The sequence below is a fragment of the Delphinapterus leucas genome, chromosome 4 (genome assembly GCF_059928025.1).
Source record: "Delphinapterus leucas isolate spDelLeu-1000000601 "Yukka" chromosome 4, BTC_Dleu_Yukka2, whole genome shotgun sequence".
Classification (NCBI taxonomy): Eukaryota; Metazoa; Chordata; class Mammalia; order Artiodactyla; family Monodontidae; genus Delphinapterus; species Delphinapterus leucas.
The window spans coordinates 142,342,313-142,365,290 of record NC_143132.1 but is presented as its reverse complement, the minus strand read 5'-3'; positions in this window follow the sequence as shown (position 1 = coordinate 142,365,290).

The following is a 22,978-nucleotide window of genomic DNA, read 5'->3' as shown; positions in this document are numbered from 1 at the left end:
CAATTGCAGACCAATATCCCTCATGATCATAAATGAAATTTTTCTTATCAAAATTTGAGCAATTTAAATCTGACACTATGTAAAAAGATAACACATCCTGACCGAGTGTGCAAAGTTGGTTTAACAGTAGAAATTTGCCAATGAGTTTCATAATAACAAAGAAACAAATAAGCAAAATAAAGAAAAATTATATTAACACCACAATAGATGCAAAAGAAAGCACTTGACAAATTTCAACATACATTCCAGATAAGAACTCTTAGAAAACTAGAAATACAAGGGAAATTTCTCAGTTTTATAAAGGGCATCTACAAAAATACAGCTAAAAAACTGTAAATATAGCTTTACCTGAAATCAGAAACAAAGCAGGATGTCCACTCTCACTACTTCTCTTCAATATTGTATTGAATTTCTTGTCAGTGCAATAAAGCAAGAAAAAGAAATAAAAGGCATCCAGATTGGAAAGGCAGAAATAAAACTGTTTTTATTCAAAAACAACATAATTGTTTATGTATAACTCCATTGCAATCTATAAAAAAACTACTAGAACTGTTAGGTGAGTTTAGGAAATGTTTCAGGATAAAAGATCAATATATAAAAATCAATCGGGCTTCCCTGGTGGTGCAGTGGTTGAGAGCCTGCCTGGCGATGAAGGGGACATGGGTTCGTGCCCCGGTCTGGGAAGATCCCACATGCCGCGGAGCGGCTGGGCCCGTAAGCCATGGCCACTGAGCCTGCGCGTCCGGAGCCTGTGCTCCGCAACGGGAGAGACCACAACGGTGAGAGGCCCACGTACCGCGAAAAAAAAAAAATCAATCGTAGTTTTATATACTAGCAATAAACAATCAGAACTTTAAATTTAAAAAAAAATGCCAGAAGAAGGAATTCTTCCAAACTTATTCTATAAGGTCAGCATCATCCCGATACCAAAACCAAACAAGACACTATTAAAAAAAAAGAGAGAGAGAATTACAGGCCAATATCCCTGATGAACACAGATGCAAAAATCCTCAACAAAATATTAGCAAACCGAATTCAACAACACATTAAAAGGATCATACACCGTGATCAAGTGGGATTTATCCCATGGATGCAGAGATGGTTCAAAATCTGCAAATCAATCAATACGATACTCCAAACTTAAGGATTAAAATTATATGATTATTTTAGTAGATTCAGTAAAAGCTTTTAACAAAACTTAACTTTCATTTATGATAAAAACTCTCAACAATGTGGGAATACAGGGAAAATAACCTCAACATAAAAAGACCATCTATGACACACCCACAGCTAACATCATCATTTCCTCTAAGACCTGGAACCAGACAAGAATGCCCACTCTCACCACTTTTATTCAACGTAGTATTGGAAATCCTAGCCACAGCAAAAAGACAGAAAGAAAGAAAGAAAGAAAGAAAGAAAGAAAGAAAGAAAGAAAGAAAGAAAGAAAGAAAGAGAAAGAACAGAAAGAAATAAAAGCCACCCATATTAGAAAAGGAGTAAAACTATCACTGTTTGCAGATGACATGATACTATATATAGAAAATCCTAAAGACTCCACCAAAAAAACTCTTAGAATAAATGAATTCACTAAAATTTCAGAATACAAAATTAACATACAGAAATCTGTTGCATTTCTATACAGTAATAATGATCTATCAGAAAGAGAAATTTTACAAATAATCCAGTTACAATTGCATCAAAAAGAATAAAATACCTAGTAATAAATTTAACCAAGGAGGTGAAAGACTTGTACTCTGGAAACTATAAGACTTTGATGAAAGAAAGTGAAGACAACACAAATAAATGGAAAGATATACTGTGTTCATGGATTGGAAGAAGTAATATTGCTTTTTGTTTTTGCTTTTTAATTTTTTTTCATAGATCTTTATTGGAGTATAATTGCTTCAAATACTTTGTTAGTTTCTGTTGTACACCAAAGTGAATCAGTCATATGCATACATATGTCCCCATATCCCCTCCCTCTTGAGCCTCCCTCCCATCCTCCTTATCCAACCCTTCTAGGTCATTGCAAAGCACTGAGCTGATCTCCCTGTGCCATGCTGCTGCTTCCCAACAGCTAACATTTTACATTCAGTAGTGTATATATGTTGATGTTACTCTCACTTTGCCCCAGCTTCCACCTCCCACCCCATGTCCTCAAGTCCATTCTCTATGTCTACATCTTTATTCCTGCCCTGCAACTAGGTTCATCAGTGCCTTTTTTTTCTTTTAGATTCCATATATATGCGTTAGAATACAGCATTTGTTTTTCTCTTTCTGACTTACTTCACTCTGTATGACAGACTCTAGGTCCATCCACCTCACTACAAATAACTCAATTTCATTTCTTTTTATGGCTGAGTAGTATTCCATTGTATATATGTGCCACATCTTCTTTATCCTTTCATCTGTTGATGGACACTTAGGTTGGTTCCATGTCCTAGCTATTGTAAATAATGGTGCAGTGAACGTTGTGGTACATGTCTCTTTTTGAATTATGGTTTTCTCAGGGTATATGCCCAGTAGTGGGATTGCTGGGGCATATGGTAGTTCTATTTTTAGATTTTTAAGGAACCTCCATACTGTTTTCCATAGTGGTTGTATCAATTTACATCCCCCCCTTCAGTGCAGGAGGGTTCCCTTTTCACCACACCCTTTCCAGCATTTTTTTTTTCTAGATTTTTTTGATAATAGCCATTCTGACTGGCATGAGGTGATACCTCATAGCAGTTTTGATTTGCATTTCTCTAATAATTAGTGATGTTGAGCATCTTTTCATGTGCCTCTTGGCCATCTGTATTCCTTACTTGGTGAAATATCTATTTAGGTCTCCTACCAATTTTTTTCTGGGGGGGCAGGGTACGTGGGCCTCTCACTGTTGTGGCCTCTCCTGCTGTGGAGCACAGGCTCTGGACACACAGGCTCAGCAGCCATGGCTCATGGGCCCAGCTGCTCCGTGGCATGTGGGACCTTCCTGGACCGGGGCACGAACCCGTGTCCCCCGCATCGGCAGGCAGACTCTCAACCTCTGTGCCACCAGGGGAGCCCCCCCATTTTTTAATTGGATTGTTTGTTGTTTTGATATTGAGCTCCATGAGCTCTTTGTATATTTTGGAGATTAATCCTTTGTCTGTTATTTCATTTACAAATATTTTCTCACATTCTGAGGGTTGTCTTTTTGTCTTGTTTATGGTTTCCTTTGCTGTGAAGAAGCTTTTAAGTTTAATTAAGTCCCATTTGTTCATTTTTGTTTTTATTTCCATTACTCTAGGAGGTGTGTCGAAAAAGATCTTGCTGTGGTTTATGTCAAAGAGTGTTTTTCCTATGTTTTCCTCTAAGAGTTTTATAGTGCCTGGTCTTACATTTAGGTCTTTAATCCATTTGGAGTTTATTTTTGTGTGTGGTGCTATGTAGTGTTCTAATTACATTCTTTTACATGTACCTGTCCAGTTTTTCCAGCACCACTTATTGAAAAGGCTGTCCTTTCTCCATTGTATGTTCTTGCCTCCCTTGTCATAAATTAGGTGACCATTTTTTTTGCTTTCTTTAAATTTTTGGCCATGCTGCATGGTATGCAGGGTCTTAGTTCCCTGACCAGGGATTGAACCCATGCTCCCTGCCGTGGAAGCAGGGAGTCTTAACCACTGGACCACCAGGGAAGTCCTGGAAGAAGTAATATTGTTACAATTCCCATACAAACCAAAACAATCTAAAAATTCAATGCAATCCCTATCAAAATTCCAATGGCATTTTTCACAGAACTAGAACAAATAATTGTAAAATTAGTATGTCACCACAAAAGACCCCAAAGAGTCAAAGCAATCTTGAGAAAGAAGAACAAAGTTGGAGGTATTATGCACCCCAATTTCAAACTATATTACAAAGCTACAGAAATCAAAACAGCATGGTGCTTGTACAAAAACAGATATATAGATCAATGGAACAGAAAGAGATCTCAGAAATAAACTCACCCTTATATGTTTAATTAATCTACAATAAGGAAGGCAAGAATATACAATGGGAAAAGGCAGCCTCGTCAATAAACGGTGTTGTGAAAACTGGACAGCTACATGTAAAAGAATCAAACTGGACCACTTTCTTATACCAAGTACAAAAATAGGCTCAAAATGGTTTAAAGAATTAAATGTAAGACCTGAAACCATAAAAATCTGAGAAGAAAACATAGGCAGTAAGCTCTTTGACGTCAGTATTAACAATATTTTTCAGGTATGTCTCCTCAGGCATGGGTGACAAAAGCAAAAATAAACAAATGGGACTACATCAAACGAAAAAGCTTTTGCACAGCAAAGCAAACCATCAACTAAATGAAAAGGCAACCTACTGAATGAGTGGTGATATTTACAATAATATATTCAATAAGTGATTAATATCCAAATTATAGAAATAAATCATACAGCTCAATATCAAAAAACAAACAATCCAATTAAAATGGGCAGAGGACCTAAATAGACATTTCTCCAAAGAAGACATACAAATGACCAACAGACACATGAAAAGATGTTCAACATCACTAATCATGAGGGAAATGCAAATCAAAACCACAATGAAGTGTCACCTAACACTGTCAAAATGGCTCTCATCAAAAAATCTACAAATAGCAAACGTTAGTGAGGATGTGGAGAAAAGGAAACCCTCATGCACCATTTGGGAATGCAAATTGGTGCAGCCAATACCGAAAACAGTATGGAGGTTCATTCAAAAAAATAAAAATAGAACTACCATATGATCCAGCAATTCCACTTCTGGATATTTACCTAAAGAAAACATAAACACTAATTTCAAAGGATATGTGCACCCCTATGTTCATTGAAGCATCATTTACAATAGACAAAATATGGAAGCAACCTGTATCCACTGATAGATGAATGAATAAAGAAGATGTAAGTATATATACATATATATAATGGAATATTAATCAGCCATAAAAAACAGTGAAATCTTGCCATTTGTGACAAAATGGATGGATCTAGAGGGTACTCTGCTAAGTGAAATAAATCAGACAGAGAAAGACAAATACCACATGATCTCACTTATATGTGGAATCTAAAATAACAAAATAAATAATCAAATGAAACAAAACAGACACACAGAAACAGAACAAACTAGTGGTAGTTTGGGGGGTGAGGGGGAAGGTAGTGAAATAGGTGAAGGGGATTAAGAGGTAGAAACTTCCAGCTACAAAATAAATGTCACAGAGAGGTAATATACAGCAGAAGGAATGTAGTCAATAATACTCTAATTATTTCGTATGGTGACAGTTACTAGACTTATTGTGATCATTTCATAATGTATTTAAATGATGAATCACAATGTGTGCACCTGAAACTAAAATAATATTATATGTCAACTATCCTTCAATTAACAAAAGGAGATAGACATCTTACCTTCATAGGAAGGGAAACTAAGCTAACAACTGGCTGCTTAATGGGAATAATAAAAGCATAGAGATTGTGAAATAATGTCTTCAGAGACAGAGAATACTGGGCAACATAGAACTGAATATACAACCAAACTATCTTCACAAATAAAGGTTACATAAAAATATCATCAGACTCGTGAGCACAAGCATTTCTATTTTCCCTCAATTGATATTTATTCTAGTTCTAATAACATCCCAGTATCTTGTTTTAATATGTTAAAGATAACTTTAAAAATTATGGAAGAACAAAAGTTCAAAAAAAGCTGAATAAACTTGGAGTTAAAGAAATGAAAGGCAAAGAAATGAAACAAAGTGTGGTGACTTAATCAGATGGTAAAATATTTTAAGATTTACAGATTTAAGACTTAATGAGTGAGAAAAATAATACTAGGAAAATAAGCTACCTCTCTGGAAAAAAATGGATCCTTACTGCATATCATATACAAAATAAATTCAAATGAATTAAGGACTGAATTATAGATGGCAATATTTCAAAGGTTTTTGAAGAAAATATACAAGAATATCTTTAACATCAGGGTAGGTAGGTATGGATTTTGTCAACAAGACACAAAAATAATAAATTAAAGGAAAAAGCCAAAATTATATTGCATTAAAATTAAGAACATCTATTTTTCTAAGTACAGCATAAAGGAAGAGCCAAAACAAACTTCAGCTGGAGAAAAAAATGTCTGCCCCATACATATTACTGACAAGAGATATTTACTGTCTATTACTGACAAAAGATGTTGTAATGGACTGAATGTTTGTGTCCTCTCTAAACTCATATGTTGAAATCCTAACCCCCAATGGGATGGTGTTAGGAGGTGGGACCTTTGGGGGGTAATTAGATCATGAGGGTGGAGCCCTCACAAATGGGATTAGTATACTTATAAGAAGAAACTAGTAAGAGAAGATCTCTCTCTCAGCCATGTGATGATTTAAGGATAAGATGGCTGTTTGCAAACCAGGGAAAGTGACCGAAGACTAGATCTGCTAGAACCCAAATCATGGACTTCCTGGCATCCAGAACAGCTAGAAATAAATGTTTGCTCTTTAAGGGGAAAAAAATTGCCCCTAAAAAATGACACTAAGAAATATGAAATAATTAGGGATAAACCTGACAAGAAACATGAAAGACGTGTGCACTGAAAACTACAAAACATGACTGAGAATAATTAAAGGTGTAAATAAGTGGTGAGAGATACTGTGTTCATCAATCAGAAGACTCAATAAGATTAAGAAATCAACTCTCCCCAAACCAATCTATAGATTTTAAATAAACCCAATTAAAATCTTCCTATGCTTTTCTGTAGAAATTAACTGACTGATTCTAAAATTGATATAAAAATCCAAAGGATCTAGAATAGCTAAAACAGTGTGGAAAGGGATGATCAATTTGGAGAACTAACACTTATGAAGCTACAATAGTTAGGACAGTTTGGTGTTGGTGTAAAGATAGACAAATAGATAAATGGAGCAGGATAGAGTCTAGATATGGACCCACACATATACAGACAAATGATTCTGACAAAGTTTCAAAGGCAATTCAGTTGAGAAAAATTGGTCTTTTCAACAAATGGTGCTGGAATAATTGAATATATATATAAATTTAATGGTATGGATTAAAGATATGGATACATATACAATATATATGTATATATGAATGATCCATATCTTGCACCATGAAATTAACTTAGCATGAATCATAGACCTAAATGTAAAATTTAAACCTATAAAAGTTCTAGAAGAAAACTTTTCTGACTTTGTATTAGATAAAGTTTTATTAGATATGACACCAAAAACACAATCTGTAAAAGAAAGTACTAACAAACTGAACATCAAATTTTAATTTTAATCAAAATTTCAAACTTGTGCTTTTTGAAATGCACTGATAACAGAATGAAAAAAACATGCTACAGACTTGGAAAAAATATTTGCAAATTACATATCTGATTAACGACTTGTATTAAAATATACATTTTAAAATACTCTTAAAACTCAATAATAAGAAAACAAACAGTGGGCAATAGACTTGAAAAGGCACTTCCCCAAAGATATACTGATGGCAAATAAGTACATGAAAAGACCCTCAACTGCATTAAATTAAAACCACAATGAGCAAAACAGACCTATTAGGATGGCTAGAACTTTTTTTTAAAGATTTACTGTATCTGATTTACTGTATGTGCTCCAAGGATTTTGGAGCAACTGAACTCTCATACATGCTGGTGGGAATGAATGTAAAAAGGTTCAACTCCTTTGGAAAAAAACATTTGACAGTTTTTTTATTTTTTTGGTTTTGTTAGGCCACACCATGTGGCGTGCAAGATCTTAGTAACACGTGCCCCCTGCATTGGAAGCCACGGAATCTTAACCACTGGACCACCAGGGAAGTCCCTGAGAGTTTTCTTAAAAAGTGAAACATATACCTACGTATAATCTAGGCCATCCACTTCCAGATTATTTACCGAAGAAAATAAAAGTATATATCAGAACAAAGACTAGTACACAAATGTTCATTGTAACTTTATCTGTATTAGCCCAAAACTGGAAACAGCACAAATGTTCAACACAGAAAAAAGGGTAAAGAAACTGTGATATAGTGATATAATGGAACACTACTCAGCCATAAAAATGCATGAACTGTCGATACAAGCAACGACACGGGTGAATCTCAACATAATTATGCTGAGTGAAAGAAGCCAGACACTCCCCCCCCCTGCAAAAAATACATACTTTTGGATTCTATTTGTCCAAGGTTCCAGAAAACACAAACTAACCTATCGTGACAGAAAACAGGGCACTGGCTGACTGGGGATGGGAGGGGTTCATGAGGAAGGGCAGGAGGAAGAGATTACAAAAAAGTATGAGGAAACTTGGGTGTGATGGGTGTTTGCATTATCCTGATTAGTTTGACAGTTTCATGGGTGTAAACGTTTGTCAAAACTTACCAAACAGTACACCTTAAATATGCACTGCTTGTTTCATGGCAATTATTCCTCAATAAAGCTGATAAAATTTTTAAATATGAAAAAGTAGACTAGATCTTTCCTTTTATACAGAATCCAGACACCCTTCAAGGAAGATTTGAGGTGAAAACTATGGTGACCCCACAAAGAGTCATCAGGCTATAGTCTTGGGAGGTAGGAGGATTCACCTAGAGGTTGAAGAAATTTCTTTTCACCTAAAGCTTGAATAGACCAAGGTCAGATCCAAGTGGTTGGGGCCTAAAGAATGTTAATTTGAGGATGTTAGTTTAAGAAAAGAAATACAAAATTAAAAATGTTAAATTAGATTCAGAAGTGATTATCAATACAGAATAAGAAACCAGAAAACCTTTCCAACTTTACAAAGCTGACACACACCTCAAATTGCACAAAATTCAAAAAGTGATGTATATATTCATTAATTCACCACTTACACTTCTTAATACTATTTGTGCAAAATCTTTGTTCATCTCTTTTATGACAATTTTATAACATTGTCTATAAGAAGATAAAAAGATAGTTCGTTCATTCCTCTAGAAACACCCATATAGCATGAGCCATTGTACATGCAGCATTGTTTATTATATTCCTAACCAGAGCACACTTTCTAGTTTGATTTCATATTGATAGGAACTACATTACATTACTAATAATTGGAAGAATTTCCATAGACTCGCTTCCATTTCTGTTCATTTCAACCCAAGTTCCTCCTCACTAGCTACATACTTCTAGTTCTGGACAGCTTAGCACCCACTCATTTCGTGATAAAATCTCCAACCATACGGATTCTTGTCTCAGTGCTGGGTACATTGGCCCAGTTGATGGAACGAGTATTTCTGGAAGGCCGTCCTACACTGGGATGGCTAGCAATACCTTAACTAAATATGGAAATGTCCGTGGCCCACATAAATACATCCCTCAAGATGTATTCAAGAATTGCGTCCCCTAGAATTTTTGTAGTCACTCCAATGATACCCAACCCAAGTAAATATAACAGGGCAGAGAGCATTCGAGGGGAGAAAAGACAATTGTCAACCAATTTCAGTTAAAATATCTAGCTCTCGAAAATTTTGGAAAATCCTGTGACTAATGAACACATCAGTAGAGTCCCTCCTGCAGCCTCAGAAGGGCCCTGCAAGTAAGGGACCCTGCAGGTTAACATCCTTAGTTTCCCAGTGGAATGACCTTTAAACTAAGCCTCTATTTCTTCTTCCACCTTCCTATTTTCTCTCTACTGTTTGCTTTCTCCCTCACAACCATTTCCCAGCTTCCTTCAGTTTCTCAGTTTAGGGGATAATGATAGGTACTTGGCTTTACATGTGATCCGTATAACACCTTGAGAACTATAGCTCCTTTTCACATACAGAGGAAGTTATCATCACGATACCTTCCGCAAATTGAGCAGTTATCAAGATAGAGAGAAATACCCTTTGCTTAAGATATATTAATATATTGCTTCAGATGAGAAACCAATATGTGCACACACTTTTTTAAAATTAAGTGTATGTGGGACTTCCCTGGAGGTCCATTGGTTAAGACTCCGCTCTTCCACTGCAGGGGGCATGGGTTCCATCCCTGGTCGGGGAACTAAGATCCCACATGTCGTGCAGCATGGCCAAAAAAAAAAAAAAAAAAGGAATTAAGCATATGTAAAGAATTTGAGAATTTTGGTCCTCAAACATAAACACAGACGCCAGTTTTTATTATTCCTATGGAATTAAAACTCAGATTAATTAGAATTATCAGAGAGTGGCATCATTTAATTAATTTTTTTCAGCCCAACTTAAAATCCTTAACCAAAACATCCTTTGTTTTCATTCTGCATTATTCAGAATCTTTGTAAATTTTAAGTGGACAACTTTTGTCACTTAGTGATAATAGCCTGAATGTAATTTAATGTGATTAATTAGGTTGCTGAATTCTTTCAGGAATCTGATTCATACCAGAGTGCCTGCGTCACTTACAATTCTTTGTGGTGAAAGTAGCACAAAACCTATAGAGTGGCTAAAACTATAAATGATAGCTTGAGCGAATGTTTGTAATTATTCCTGGAGCAGGTCTTACTTCAGGTAAGGCTTGATCCAGGAGTTCAATGGTTTACAGTATGAGCCTGAATTCTCTCTGTCTCTGACCTCTATCTTCTGTCCCAGTGGCTTCAAACTCAGGTTCTTCATATTAGTTACCCCAGCAGAGCCATGCTCTCTCCACTAGGTAAGAAAATGCTGCCACCATTTCAGAACTCACATCCTTATACAATATAGTTAAAAAAGGGAGCTACTCATTTCCAGAAGGCCAGCAAACATCTCATTCCATTTCATTGGCTCTATTCATCTTTGAACCAGGCAATATGGCAGGAGAAATGGCGAAGAGGAACATAGTGCTTGGCTTACATCAATCTAAGCTCACTTCTAAGGCAGGCATGGGGTCAATTCTGCAAAAACCAAACAGCTCTAGTGTGCTGTGGGGGACAGGCAGTGAGGGTAGATGTTCCAGAGGAAAATAATGGCAAGGGAGAATGGATATCAGGGACGCAACTAAGAAATAACTGTCCACCACAACATCTATGAAATGATTAGGCTTTGAAGTCAGGAATCTGGAGTTCTAATTCCATCAGATTCCATCATTTATTATGTATAGAACCTCATGCAAGTTGACTTTTTTAAGGCTGTTACCCCTTCTGTAAAATAGTGAAAATAATACCTACTCCCCAAAGTTATTATGAAATTTACATAATATACATACAGTGAATGACAGAGTGTCTGATCCATAGTAGATGCTCAATAATAATTTTCACTCTTGTACAAATTCTTCAGTCCTACGAATGGCTGCTATTAAACTGGAAGGCAGGGGAATTCTCTTTTACAGAGAACAAATCACCACTCTGGCTAGAAGAAAAACAGATATGGACTTCAGGGAGCAATTGACTTTTCACCATTGACCTCACCCAATATGTAGAAAATCCCCTTGCAAGCCTCCACTGAGAGGTATTTTAGGATGGAACTAGTCCTGAGGTCCCAAATCCAAACTGAAACTCGTTTTCCAGATAAATAATCATCTGAATGGTGATCAAGTTCCTACACTTGCTCAGAAGTATCCATTTAAGTCCACAGTGTAGCTAAAAACTAGTACATTGGGTGTGATTGCAATGGATTCTTCCCCAAACATAAGTCCATCTACATCAGAGTTTCTATGGGGAAGATATATTCATAAGTGATCTCTAAATGAATTTTCAGTACAGGTCCCATTATGAAATAGTGAGTAGTTTAGTCTGGCAGCAAACACATCACTGAGTGTATATATTTTTTTAATATTTAAAAAATATCATTGAGTATATATATTTTTTAATATTTAAGAAATCTAAATGGAGTCATCTTTCATAGAAAATCCCTGGGGGAGGGAGCAGTAGATGGACAAAGAACAGCAAAACAACATATTATTTAAAGATACGTCACACTTCCCAAGGTCCATCCCCTCTGCTATCCAGTCAGTGTCCCCAGACCACGCTGCAGCACACCAACAAAGGCTCTTTCTCTGTATTTCTCTGCAAAATGTTCTTTTACATATATGAAATAGCTTTGGGGATCTTTTCTTTGGGGGAGAAAGGACCAAAGTGAAAAAAAGTCTTCTCATAGAGAAGCAAATTATCAGACCAGACCAGTAGGTATCCCTTCCCCAGCCCAAACAATGGGATAATTTCTGGTGGGCCATCCTCAGCTCCAATGAAGTTCACTGCTTTTTTTTTTTTAATTCACAGCTCCCACTCTGTGGAATATTGCAGGTGTGAAGCAGCTGTGTTCAGAGTAACATCTCATACATTTGCACAGTGTTTCAGGCTGGGCTTACATCTTTCTACTTTTCCTTTCTCTTTTCTTTTTTTTTTTTCTTTTCTTTTCCTTCTCATTTGAGTTTATAGAACTTCACTCTAGTACTCAATAGCCATTATGGCTAGAGAGCACTTCCTTTAATTCAACGTAAAATCCTCCTGCTATGATAGCAAGGAGGTTTCTTTCTTCTTCCACTCTGTTGATATTTGAGCACAGCTGGTCAATCAATTCTGTGTTAAAAACTTTCATGAACTTGAAGATATTATTAGATTTCCTCCCTTCTCCTGGCCATGGAATTATCCCCACTCATTTGCTAAAATATTTCTTGTTTACAAATGCTTTTATCATCTGTGTTTTTCTTATTTACTCTATCCCCAATTTCCCCATCCCTTCCTGAACTGAACCCCTCACTTTGGTTATGGAATATAACCAAAAGGAATATTGGAATATAATCAAAGGAGAGAAAAGTAAGTAATATAATAAGAGGAGAGGAATAAGGAATATAATTAGTGACCAGAGAGGAATATAATAGGAGGAAAGAAAAGTAACTGTGGGCTTGGTCTTTAGATAGACCAGGAGTTGAATCTTGGCTCTGTTGCTGACCTTTTTGGAACATTCTTACAAATTACTCAACACTTCCGTTCCTTATGTAAAATAGAGATAATTCATAGGGGTATTGTGAAAACTAAATGATATACTACATGAAGAAAAAGCTTTTCTGGCACCAAAGGCTCAATAAATATTTATGGTGATGTGGAAGGCATTGTGATTACCCCACCCAGGTCCCCTTGAATTCCTTTGACCCTTTCTGTGCATTTATTCCTACTCCTTGGTTTTTACTTTCAGTGACCCTGCACATGTCTCTCCTTGGGAGGATGAGCCCAGGGCTGTTGGAGCAGAAGTACCTGGGAATTTACATGGCCCTGGGGTGGGCCTCCACAGTGACTGGTGATATACATGTATGGAGGCCCAGCCTCGTCCCAGTTGCCTCGTGGGGGACAATCAACTCCCACTCAGGCTCTCTTGAAGGATGAGGCTAAACATCCCGCAGTGGAACTTGGTCTGAAGTCCACTTGTGGCTTTGCTTCTTCCCTTTCCCTGTCCTGATACCTACCCCCTCCATCACTGATTTCTCCTGGGAACACTTCCTTAATAAATCAGTTGTATGCAAATGCTCATCTCAGGACCTGTTTCTGGGGTCCTGACCTAAGACAGTTACCAATGCAACGATCATTCCTCACGGTGTTCAGATACCTCAGTTTAAGAAACATAATACTGATTTTCACTCAGGTGAGCCAATACCCTGAAAAAATTCCCAAAGAGAGCCACTTCCTTAACTCATCACATTATAACAAACTGTGGCACATTGTGAACTATTTAGTAAATTGCCAGAAGAAAGGGAGGCTTTAAGCAGGTGGCATGGATATTTCCAGAATAATTCACAATAATTCATTCATTAGAAACTACCTTTCCATTCCTCACCTTGTTTTTGTACTACTGAGCCTACAAGGAATAAAACCCTTCCCAACCTGTGGACACAGTTCTGCTCTGCATTAAGAAAATGTGTGTCTAATCTCATCCCCTCCCTTGCAAGAGAGACTAGAGACAGGGCCTTGAGAAGTTGGAACAAGACCTCTTATCCAAGCCACCCTGGAGAAGGAGACACACAAGCAAACAGCTGAGAGCAAGCACAGACACACACCGAAGTTGGAGTGGAAGGAGAGGAGTCTGAGGTCTTACAGAAATGGGCTCAGGGCAAGAGCAATGAAGAACACTCAGAAAGCATCCCATGTGATTGCCAACCAGGCCCTTGGGTCATTGCATCTGAGGTGTGGGAGCGTGTCAGGCTGGCTTAAAAGTCCAGATGCAGAGATTTTAGAGCTGAAGACCACAGTGTGGGAGTTTACTGCATCTCACTGTCAAGCCACCACTCCTGAAGAGGGCATTTAAGGGACTTCAAATAAATTAATTCACTCCTCCCATGGGTCATCTCTGATCTTTGTTTTCACCTTCCCCATTGCACCCAACTTCTGGATTGGTCAGCAATTAGTCAATAAATCTCCTGCCCCTAATTTAAGTGGAAATCAAATAACCAAAGGAAGCAGCACATTTAGGGTTCCCTCCGCCCTCCAGGGCAGGACCACACCTGTCCTATACTACGTGAGCTTTGTGACAGCTTTCTCTTAAGAGGCTGTATTTCAGCTAGCTGAGGCTGCCAAAAATGCAATCCCAAACATGCAAAGCAGCGCGACCATTATTTTTCATGTGCATTTGCCTTTCTTGAGTCTTATGGGGCAAAGGTCTATACTTTTTCAATTTTAAAATTAATCCGATCACTCCCTTCCATTACCAATTCTCATTCCACTTAGGCTGAGTTTGAGTCCTTCTAAAAATCAAAGGGATATGCTTTTGTTTTAGCCAAGATCACCCTCCAACCTTGTAGCATAATTGGACTTCCTATCAAATCCACCCACACAACTGCAACCCCATTCATTTTTTTAAACTGGATTTTTACATTTAAATTGATAACTATTGAGAGGATTTTTAAACAGCTATGTTAGACCACTTTGTTTTTTTCTAAAAGATGAGGAATCACTATTTATCTTGCCAAGGCCACAGCATGATAAATACATTGAGAAAGCAAAGCATACACACACACACAAAGTTTCTACAAGGCCTCTTTTCCCGTTGTCATGGTTTCTGTTGAAGCCTGGTACCTATGGTAATCCTATTTGGATAATGTTCTGGTTTTTGTTTGCTTGCTTATTTGTTTGTTTGTTTTAAATATGGCACCATTTCCATACTTTAGATTATTGGCTGGTGCTGGGAAGGAATTTAGAACTCTCTTCCTCAATACCTTGTTCTCTCACCCCAGCCTGCTTTTGAACAAATTGTTTACATCCAAACCCATTTCCTTATTGAATCCATAGAGGTTGTTGAGGTGTCTTGGATTATTTAGACCTTGAGCACAACAGAAATAAGTTCTTCTCAAAGTTACTGATGATATATTAGGAGTTTGAGATTTACAGATACACACTACTATATAGAAAATAGATAAACATAGATAGATAAAAATAGATGAACTATATTTATTGTAATAACTGTAAACTATAACATTGTAATAACTTATAATGGAAAAGACTGAAAAAAATATATATGTATATATATATATATATATATATACATACATATACATATATATATGAATCACTTTGCTGTACACCAGAAACTAACACAACATTGTAAGTCAACTATATTTCAATTAAAAAGAATTTGTTTAATTACTGATGAGTTATGTATTGTCAAATGCAATGGTTTCATCCCAATTAATGATTCTCATCTTATTAGACCTTTCAGCAACATTTGAAGTAACTGATCACTATTTCTGCCTTAAAACCTGTTCTTGGGCTTCCCTGGTGGCGCAGTGGTTGAGAGTCCGCCTGCCGAGTCAGGGGACGCGGGTTCGTGCCCCGGTCCGGGAAGATCTCACATGCCATGGAGCGGCTGGGCCCGTGAGCCATGGCCGCTGGGCCTGTGCGTCCGGAGCCTGTGGTCCGCAACGGGAGAGGCCACAACAGTGAGAGGCCCACGTGTCGTAAAAAAAAAAACAACCTGTTCTTCACTTGGCTTCCAGGAAATCATACTCTTTTTGACCCCTCCTTCTCAGCTTCATAGGCTGGTATCTCCTTATATCTCTGAGCCCCCAGTTTCAATTCATAGACCCCCTTCCCTAAGAAGTGACCTAAGTGATCTCATCCCATCTCATGGTTTTAAACCATCTATCTGCTGATAAGCCTCAAATTTCTATCTCCAACTTGGAACTCTCTCTCTCATCTCCAGGCTCATATATCCAAGAGCTTACTTGGTAACGCCACTTGGATATCCAATAGACACATACCTCTTAACATGTTCCAAATGAGGATGTTTACACACACACACACACACACACACACACACACACACCCTCTTCTCCAATCTTCCCCACGTTAACTGAACCTCCGTTCAACCTGTTAATCCAGTACCTGTTTACATCAATATCCTGAGGGAATCAATAACTCTACTCTTACTCTAAAAGCTGTCATCAAATCCTATTGTCTCTACCTTCACAATATACCCGGAACCTGACTGCTTACCATCCCCATTACCACCACCTTGATCCAGTGCCGACTGGATAACTCTAGTAGCGTCCTGAGTGACCTCCCTTTCTTTGTCTTTGCCCTTCATCCATCTATTCTCAGTCAACATAACATCCAGAGCCATCCTGTTAAAAGGTAAGTATGATCATCTCAGTCTTCTGTACAAAACCCTCCCATGGCTTCCCATGGGACTCAAAGCAAAAGCCAAGTTCCTTTCTATGATTTACAAGATCCTACATGGTCAGGTCTTCATCCCCACTGTAACATCACCTCCTATAACGCTCCCCCTCATTTACTCCATTCTAGTAATCCCAGCCCCTTTGCTTTTCCCCATAAAAATGCCAGGCATGCCCCAGCCCTGTGGCCTTTGCACTTGCTCTTCTCTCTGCCTAGCTTACTTGTCCTCCAGATACCTATTATGCATGACTAGTTCTCCCACTGATTTCAGGTCTTTGTCTAAAACCACCTTCTCCGTGAGGCTACAGTTACCTCTCTAAAACTCTTCCTTCCCCTCTTTATTTATTATTAGCCCTTATCACTTTCAAGCATATTATTTACTTTACTTATATATTTTGTTTATAATCTGTCTCATTCACTGAAATGTAATACCCATGAAGGGAGAAGTTTTTTCTATTTTGTTCATTACTGAATCCCCAGCTCCCAGTGCCGGAAGTACAGTAGGTGCTTAATGCATATTGGTTGAATGAATGAATAATGCTTAATATATACAGAAATAGTTTTATCTAACCCATCTCAATTATCCAAATCAAAAGAAGATAGAGTAAGAGTTGCTCTGGGAATGGATACAAGAATGGTCACAGGAAATGGGCATCATCAGAAAATCTACAAACAACAAATGCTGGAGAGGATGTGGAGAAAAGGGAACCCTCTTGCACTGTTGGTGGGAATGTAAATTGATACAGCCACTATGGAGAGCAGTATGGAGGTTCCTTAAAAAACTAAAAATAGCATTACCATAGGACTCAGCAATCCCACTACTGGGCATATTCCCAGAGAAAATCATAATTCAAAAAGACCCATACACCTCAGTGTTCATTGCAGCACTATTTACAATAGCCAGGTCATGGAAGCAACCTAAATGCCCAGCAACAGACAAATGAATAAAGAAGATGTGGTACATATATACAATGGAATATTACTCAGCCATAAAAAGGAACGAGATTGGGTCATTTGTAGAGACATGGATGGACCTAGAGACTGTCATACAGAATGAAGTAAGTCAGAAAAAGAAAAACAAATATCATATATTAACACACATATGTGGAATCTAGAAAAAATGGTACAGATAAACCGGTTTGCAAGGCAGAAATAGAGACACAGATGTAGGGAACAAACATATGGGCACCGAGGGGGGAATGCAGGGAGGGGTGGGAAGAATTGGGAGATTGGGAGTGACATATATACACTAATTTGCATAAAATAGATATCTAATAAGAACCTGCTATATAAAAAAATAAAGTAAAATTCAAATTAAACAAAAAAAGAATGGTCACAGGAGACCACGCCCAGTCATTACTAAAGCAATACATGATGTGAGACTAAAACTCTAAAACTCATGACCTTCTAACTTTACGTGCTACCACATGCATTAGTCATTGGATGCACCTAGTTGGGAAGAAATGGATTTCACCCAACTCATCCAGCGTCTTGGGCTGCTACGTACTTACCTTGTACTAGATTACCTGCTGAAGCTTTACCAAGCCCTCAGCTTTTTTCCATGCCATAGGGGTAGCAAATCTACTAGCCAGTAGTGCCAATTTTATAGGACTACATCACTGTGCCCTTCTTCAAGGTATATGTGAACATGAAGTTTCTTGACCTTGATATATCAGAGAATTATGCGGAGTTTTGCTTAAAAATGGAGTTTCCATAAATTGATGACTCGATGGGTCCCCCAGCGTGGCCATTCAAATCCCTCTGCCTGATTCTCCTGCCCTTTGTTTTCCTGATTTTTCCCATTCTCCTCTTTGCAAAATTTTTTTGCTTCCCTTTTGTTGTTATTATTATTTTTTTTAATTTGAAGGTGCATAGCAGGGATTCTATACAGCTTACTTGAAAGCAACAGAAAATTAGTCAAGTAGTGAAAAAGTACCTGCAATTGTATTACTCAGTGGAGACTCATTTAGACAATTTTTCAGAATTGTGGTAAGTCTTCCAATTTTGTTTGTTTGTTTGTTTGTCTTTCTGTGTCTCAGATTCCATCATACCTAAGACTGAGGGTGGCTTCCTTTCCCATATTGCCTCACCTGCAGGCATGAAGTTACCTACAGGCACTCATGTGCATTAGCTGTTAATTTGGGGGTTGGGGATATTACTATTAGGGTGTGGAAGATTTGTTTCATACAGGGAGTTATGTAGCATCTTCAGGGGATCTGAGACCTAGAAAACAGCAGTCCTATTCAAGGAAGACCCTGTTACCAAGGAGCCCAGTTATCCATCAATGTACCACAAAAATTAAACCATCTCTTGTAACAGCAGTGGAAACACTGTGGGCAATGAATTCTTAGGGGGTGGAAAAACAGATGAAATCCAGTCATCACATTTTACAACAGATCTGCTGCTTGATAAAGTACAACTGGAGAGCAGGCTGTTAGCAATAAGGCCATTTCTAAGAATAAAATGAGAGTTTGTAAAAGATCCATTTGAATTATTAACTCCAAAAAAGTGGCTGGAGAAGAAAATTGTTGCGTGTATCACTGGCTTTTCTCCTCACGTGTATGATTAGAACAAAGGGAGGCACAGAAGAGCGGTGGAAAGACGGGAAAACAAATTTTCTTCCGACATAAGGAGGCACATTTTCACGCAGTGCCTCGTCAATACATGGAGAGGCCACCTACCAGGTAAAGAAAAACACTGCGGCCATTGTGAAAGCAAGCAGATGCCCAAGCAGGGGAAAACCACACTCATTTTTACCCAACACCGTTTCTTTTTTTGGCTTACAAAAGCATTCCTTTAATACCAAGTGGACACCTCTAGCCTTTATTCTGCACCCTGTGGATTTCCCCTCCCTGCTCCACACACCCCAATCCAGACTCCATTTAAAATGCAAGGCATGTTGGGAGTCACAAGGAAACAGCCAAGGGGACCATTACGATCTTCTCTCTTGTATTGGCATTAAAAACGGAGGATGAATCGATATGGAGAGACGTATTTGTGCTTTCCAATTCAGTATTTTTCACCACGTTAATCACGAGATGTGAAATCTTTCATCCAAAGAGAAGCAGAGAAACATGTTCACAGGTCACAATGGCCAATGCTCTCTTTTGATTTTATGAGCATGTTTCTTCAATGTCATATGGAGACAAACAGACACATCCTGACTCCAGAAAATAAGGTGTTTCGTTATGGAATCCAGTCAGTGAAGGAAAAAAGACCCATACTGTCGTTGATACTGAAGATGCTGGAATGTAATTTGGTCTTTCCCTCTTCTGCAAGTTGCTCTCAGGACCCTTCCACATCTTCCTTTTCAAATCCTTTGAGTAGAAAGTTCCAAAATCTTCTTTAAACAATGTACAACAGGACCCTTCAGAACGTGTAGGTCTTATAGATGGCAAATACTGTCAGTAAGTAATGTCAGTGTTTCCTGTTTCCTTCCTTGTTAAAGATGTATGCCTTTCTCATATAAAGCAAGCAAATGTAAGATAAGCTGAATAATATCTAAGACTGTTAGGACTTAATTGTCTTTCTATTTAAAAGATGGGGGAAATAGAGTTTACACCTCATATATTGCAGATCTGATAAGGGCACTTCAAGAAAGACAGTCTAAGACCCAAAATAAGGGGGGGAAAATGCTCCAGATACGCTCAGTCTGAATATCTGGAGGATGAAAGGCATATGATCAAAGGTTACTAAATCTCCACAGATAAATAGACTTGTTCACCATATTATGGAATAACAGAGCTAAAGTACTTGAAGGAGGTAGTTTGGGGTTGAATTATTGCAATTTTTTGTGTTGGGTTGAAGGGTTTTTTTATGTGATTTTTTTCATATCACAGGGTGAATATAGATTTAGAAAGCAGTTCTTTCTCTGACGTTGTATATAAGAGCCAAAGAAGATTTGGGTTCATTTTATTTGTATTTATTTATTTTGTTTTAGGCATTCATCTAAGCACTTTTTAAAAATTAATTTATGAATCCCCACTTTGTGTTCAGTAAGGTAGGTACTCTTATTATCATCATTTTTCAGATGGGAACAGAGGCTCAGAGAGCGTAAGTAACCATCTTGACATCACACAGTGGGTAGGTGGTAGAGTCTGGCCCCAGGGTCTGTGCTCGCAACTATTCCATCACCTCTCATTCAATCACACATTCACACATTCAATAAGTGTTCAGTGAGCACCTTGGGGGGAAAAGCACTGCGCTAAGTATTAAATAGTGTCCTTTCTTCAAAATGTCAGCAATTAAGAAGAGAGATGAGACATGAACACAAATGCCTATATCCTAAAGAAGTGTGTGCCAAGCTACCTAACAGAGACACCTGGAATATAAGAAGCAACTTTGTAATCCCTACAAGTGGTCCAAGGAGAGCGGGATATGGCAGAAGCAATAGGAGGAAGATTTAGGAGGAAGGGACCAAGAGTCACGTCGGGAATCATTAGAAAGGGAGCCTACGGTAAAAACCATTCCAATGTTGAGAAAAGAGAGTTCTCTGTGGGAGAAAAATCAGTTCTTAGAAAATGCTGGGGTTTTGCCAATTTCAATGTGCTGTCGGGTCAGTGAGGCCAGATCTCTTGGAGCAAAACTTGGCTCTTGCCTTTTTTCCCACTTGGACAGTAAGGAAACTGACCAAGTATTTGCACTCTTTAAAAATATAATTTAGCTACAACACATCCATGAGAAGGACTAAAATCTTTTTTAAAAAAAGAAGACCTGACAATACTGACAATGCCAAGTGTTGCCAAGAATAAGGGGCAAATGAGACTCTCATAAACTGAAGGTGGAAGTATTAGATGGTACAACATCTTTGGAAAAAGGTTGAACCGTTTCTTATAAAACTCAATATACACCTACTCTATAAGTCAGCAATTCTATCCCTAGGTATTTATCCCAAAGAAATAAAGACGGAGGTCCACAAAAAGGCTTGTACAAGAAACACAACATAGTCGGATCTTGAAAACATTATGCTGAGTAAAATTAGCCAGACACAAAGACTACAAGATCTCTGATACCATTTATATGAAGTTCTAGACCTGGAAAAACTCTTATTAGGTGTTCAAATCAGAACAATGGTTGGCCCTGGGAGAGTTAGTGCAGTTATTACTGGGAAGGAGCATGAGGGACCCTCCTGAATGATGATGATGGTCTATATCTTGATAGGTGCTTGGGTGGCACAGATATATGCAGTTGTCAAAACTCATTAGTATCACTTAAGATTTATATATTCCATTGCATATAAATTTTACCCTGAAAGACAAAGAAGCCTAAAAGATACTAAATTCTAGTTAAAGATCTGCATGATGTTACATTTAGAAGTGAAATGTCCTGATGTCTGCTACTTACTTTAAAATGTATCAAAAACTAAGATGGACTGATGGATGAATAAATAGATAATGTGACATATCTACTTATCATCCATCATTTAATATAGCAAGTATATTAAAATTTTAATTATAGAATCTAGCTATAGATCTATGAGTGTTTACTGTAATAGTCTTTCAACTTTTCTATATGTTTGAAACTTTTCATAACCAAATGTTGGGAAAATACAACTCAAGAATATATTAATACACATATATATATATATATATTTTTTTTTTTTTTTTTCCGGTACGCGGGCCTCTCACTGTTGCGCCCTCTCCCGTTGCAGAGCACAGGCTCCAGACGCGCAGGCCCAGCGGCCATGGCTCACGGGCCCAGCCACTCCGCAGCATGTGCGATCTTCCTGGACCAGGGCATGAACCCGCGTCCCCTGCATCGGCAGGCGGACTCTCAACCGCTGCGCCACCAGGGAAGCCCAATACACATATATTTTTAAGAGAATTTAAAAAATTTGAATTACCTACAAATTAAAGGTAAAGTATTTTGCAGTGAGGAAAGCTTAGTTTTTTATTTTACTAAGTGCCCTCATTTCTTGAAGTGTGGTGTAGAAGGAAATAACCAGAGAAGTAACACCACTAACTACAGAGCAAGACTGAAGGACCCCAGTTTCATGACACAAGACCTATGTCTTATGTTTTAGAAATAATTTCACTATAGACTTCAAATGGACTTTTAATTTAAAAAAAACTGGAGTGGATAAACCAAAGATATTGGAATATAAGTACTGTTTCTGGACACCTGAGAATTTGTTAAAGACATTTTTTACTTGTTGTGCAGAAGATTTGGAAAAGTTCATAAGTGCACAATGAAGAAGAAAGAAGCCACCCACAAGCCTATCCTCCCACCGAAAGAAAATCACTGTTAATAGTTTGAGAAAACTTATTTCCATGGATTTCTCTTTCCACATTGTTAACAGAGTTAAAATGGCAAATATAATATTCCAGTAAAGTGTAAATATGTTTCATGAGCAAAAAAATTTTTTTCATAAATAATTTTAAAGACTACATAATGTTATTTTAAATGGGTATG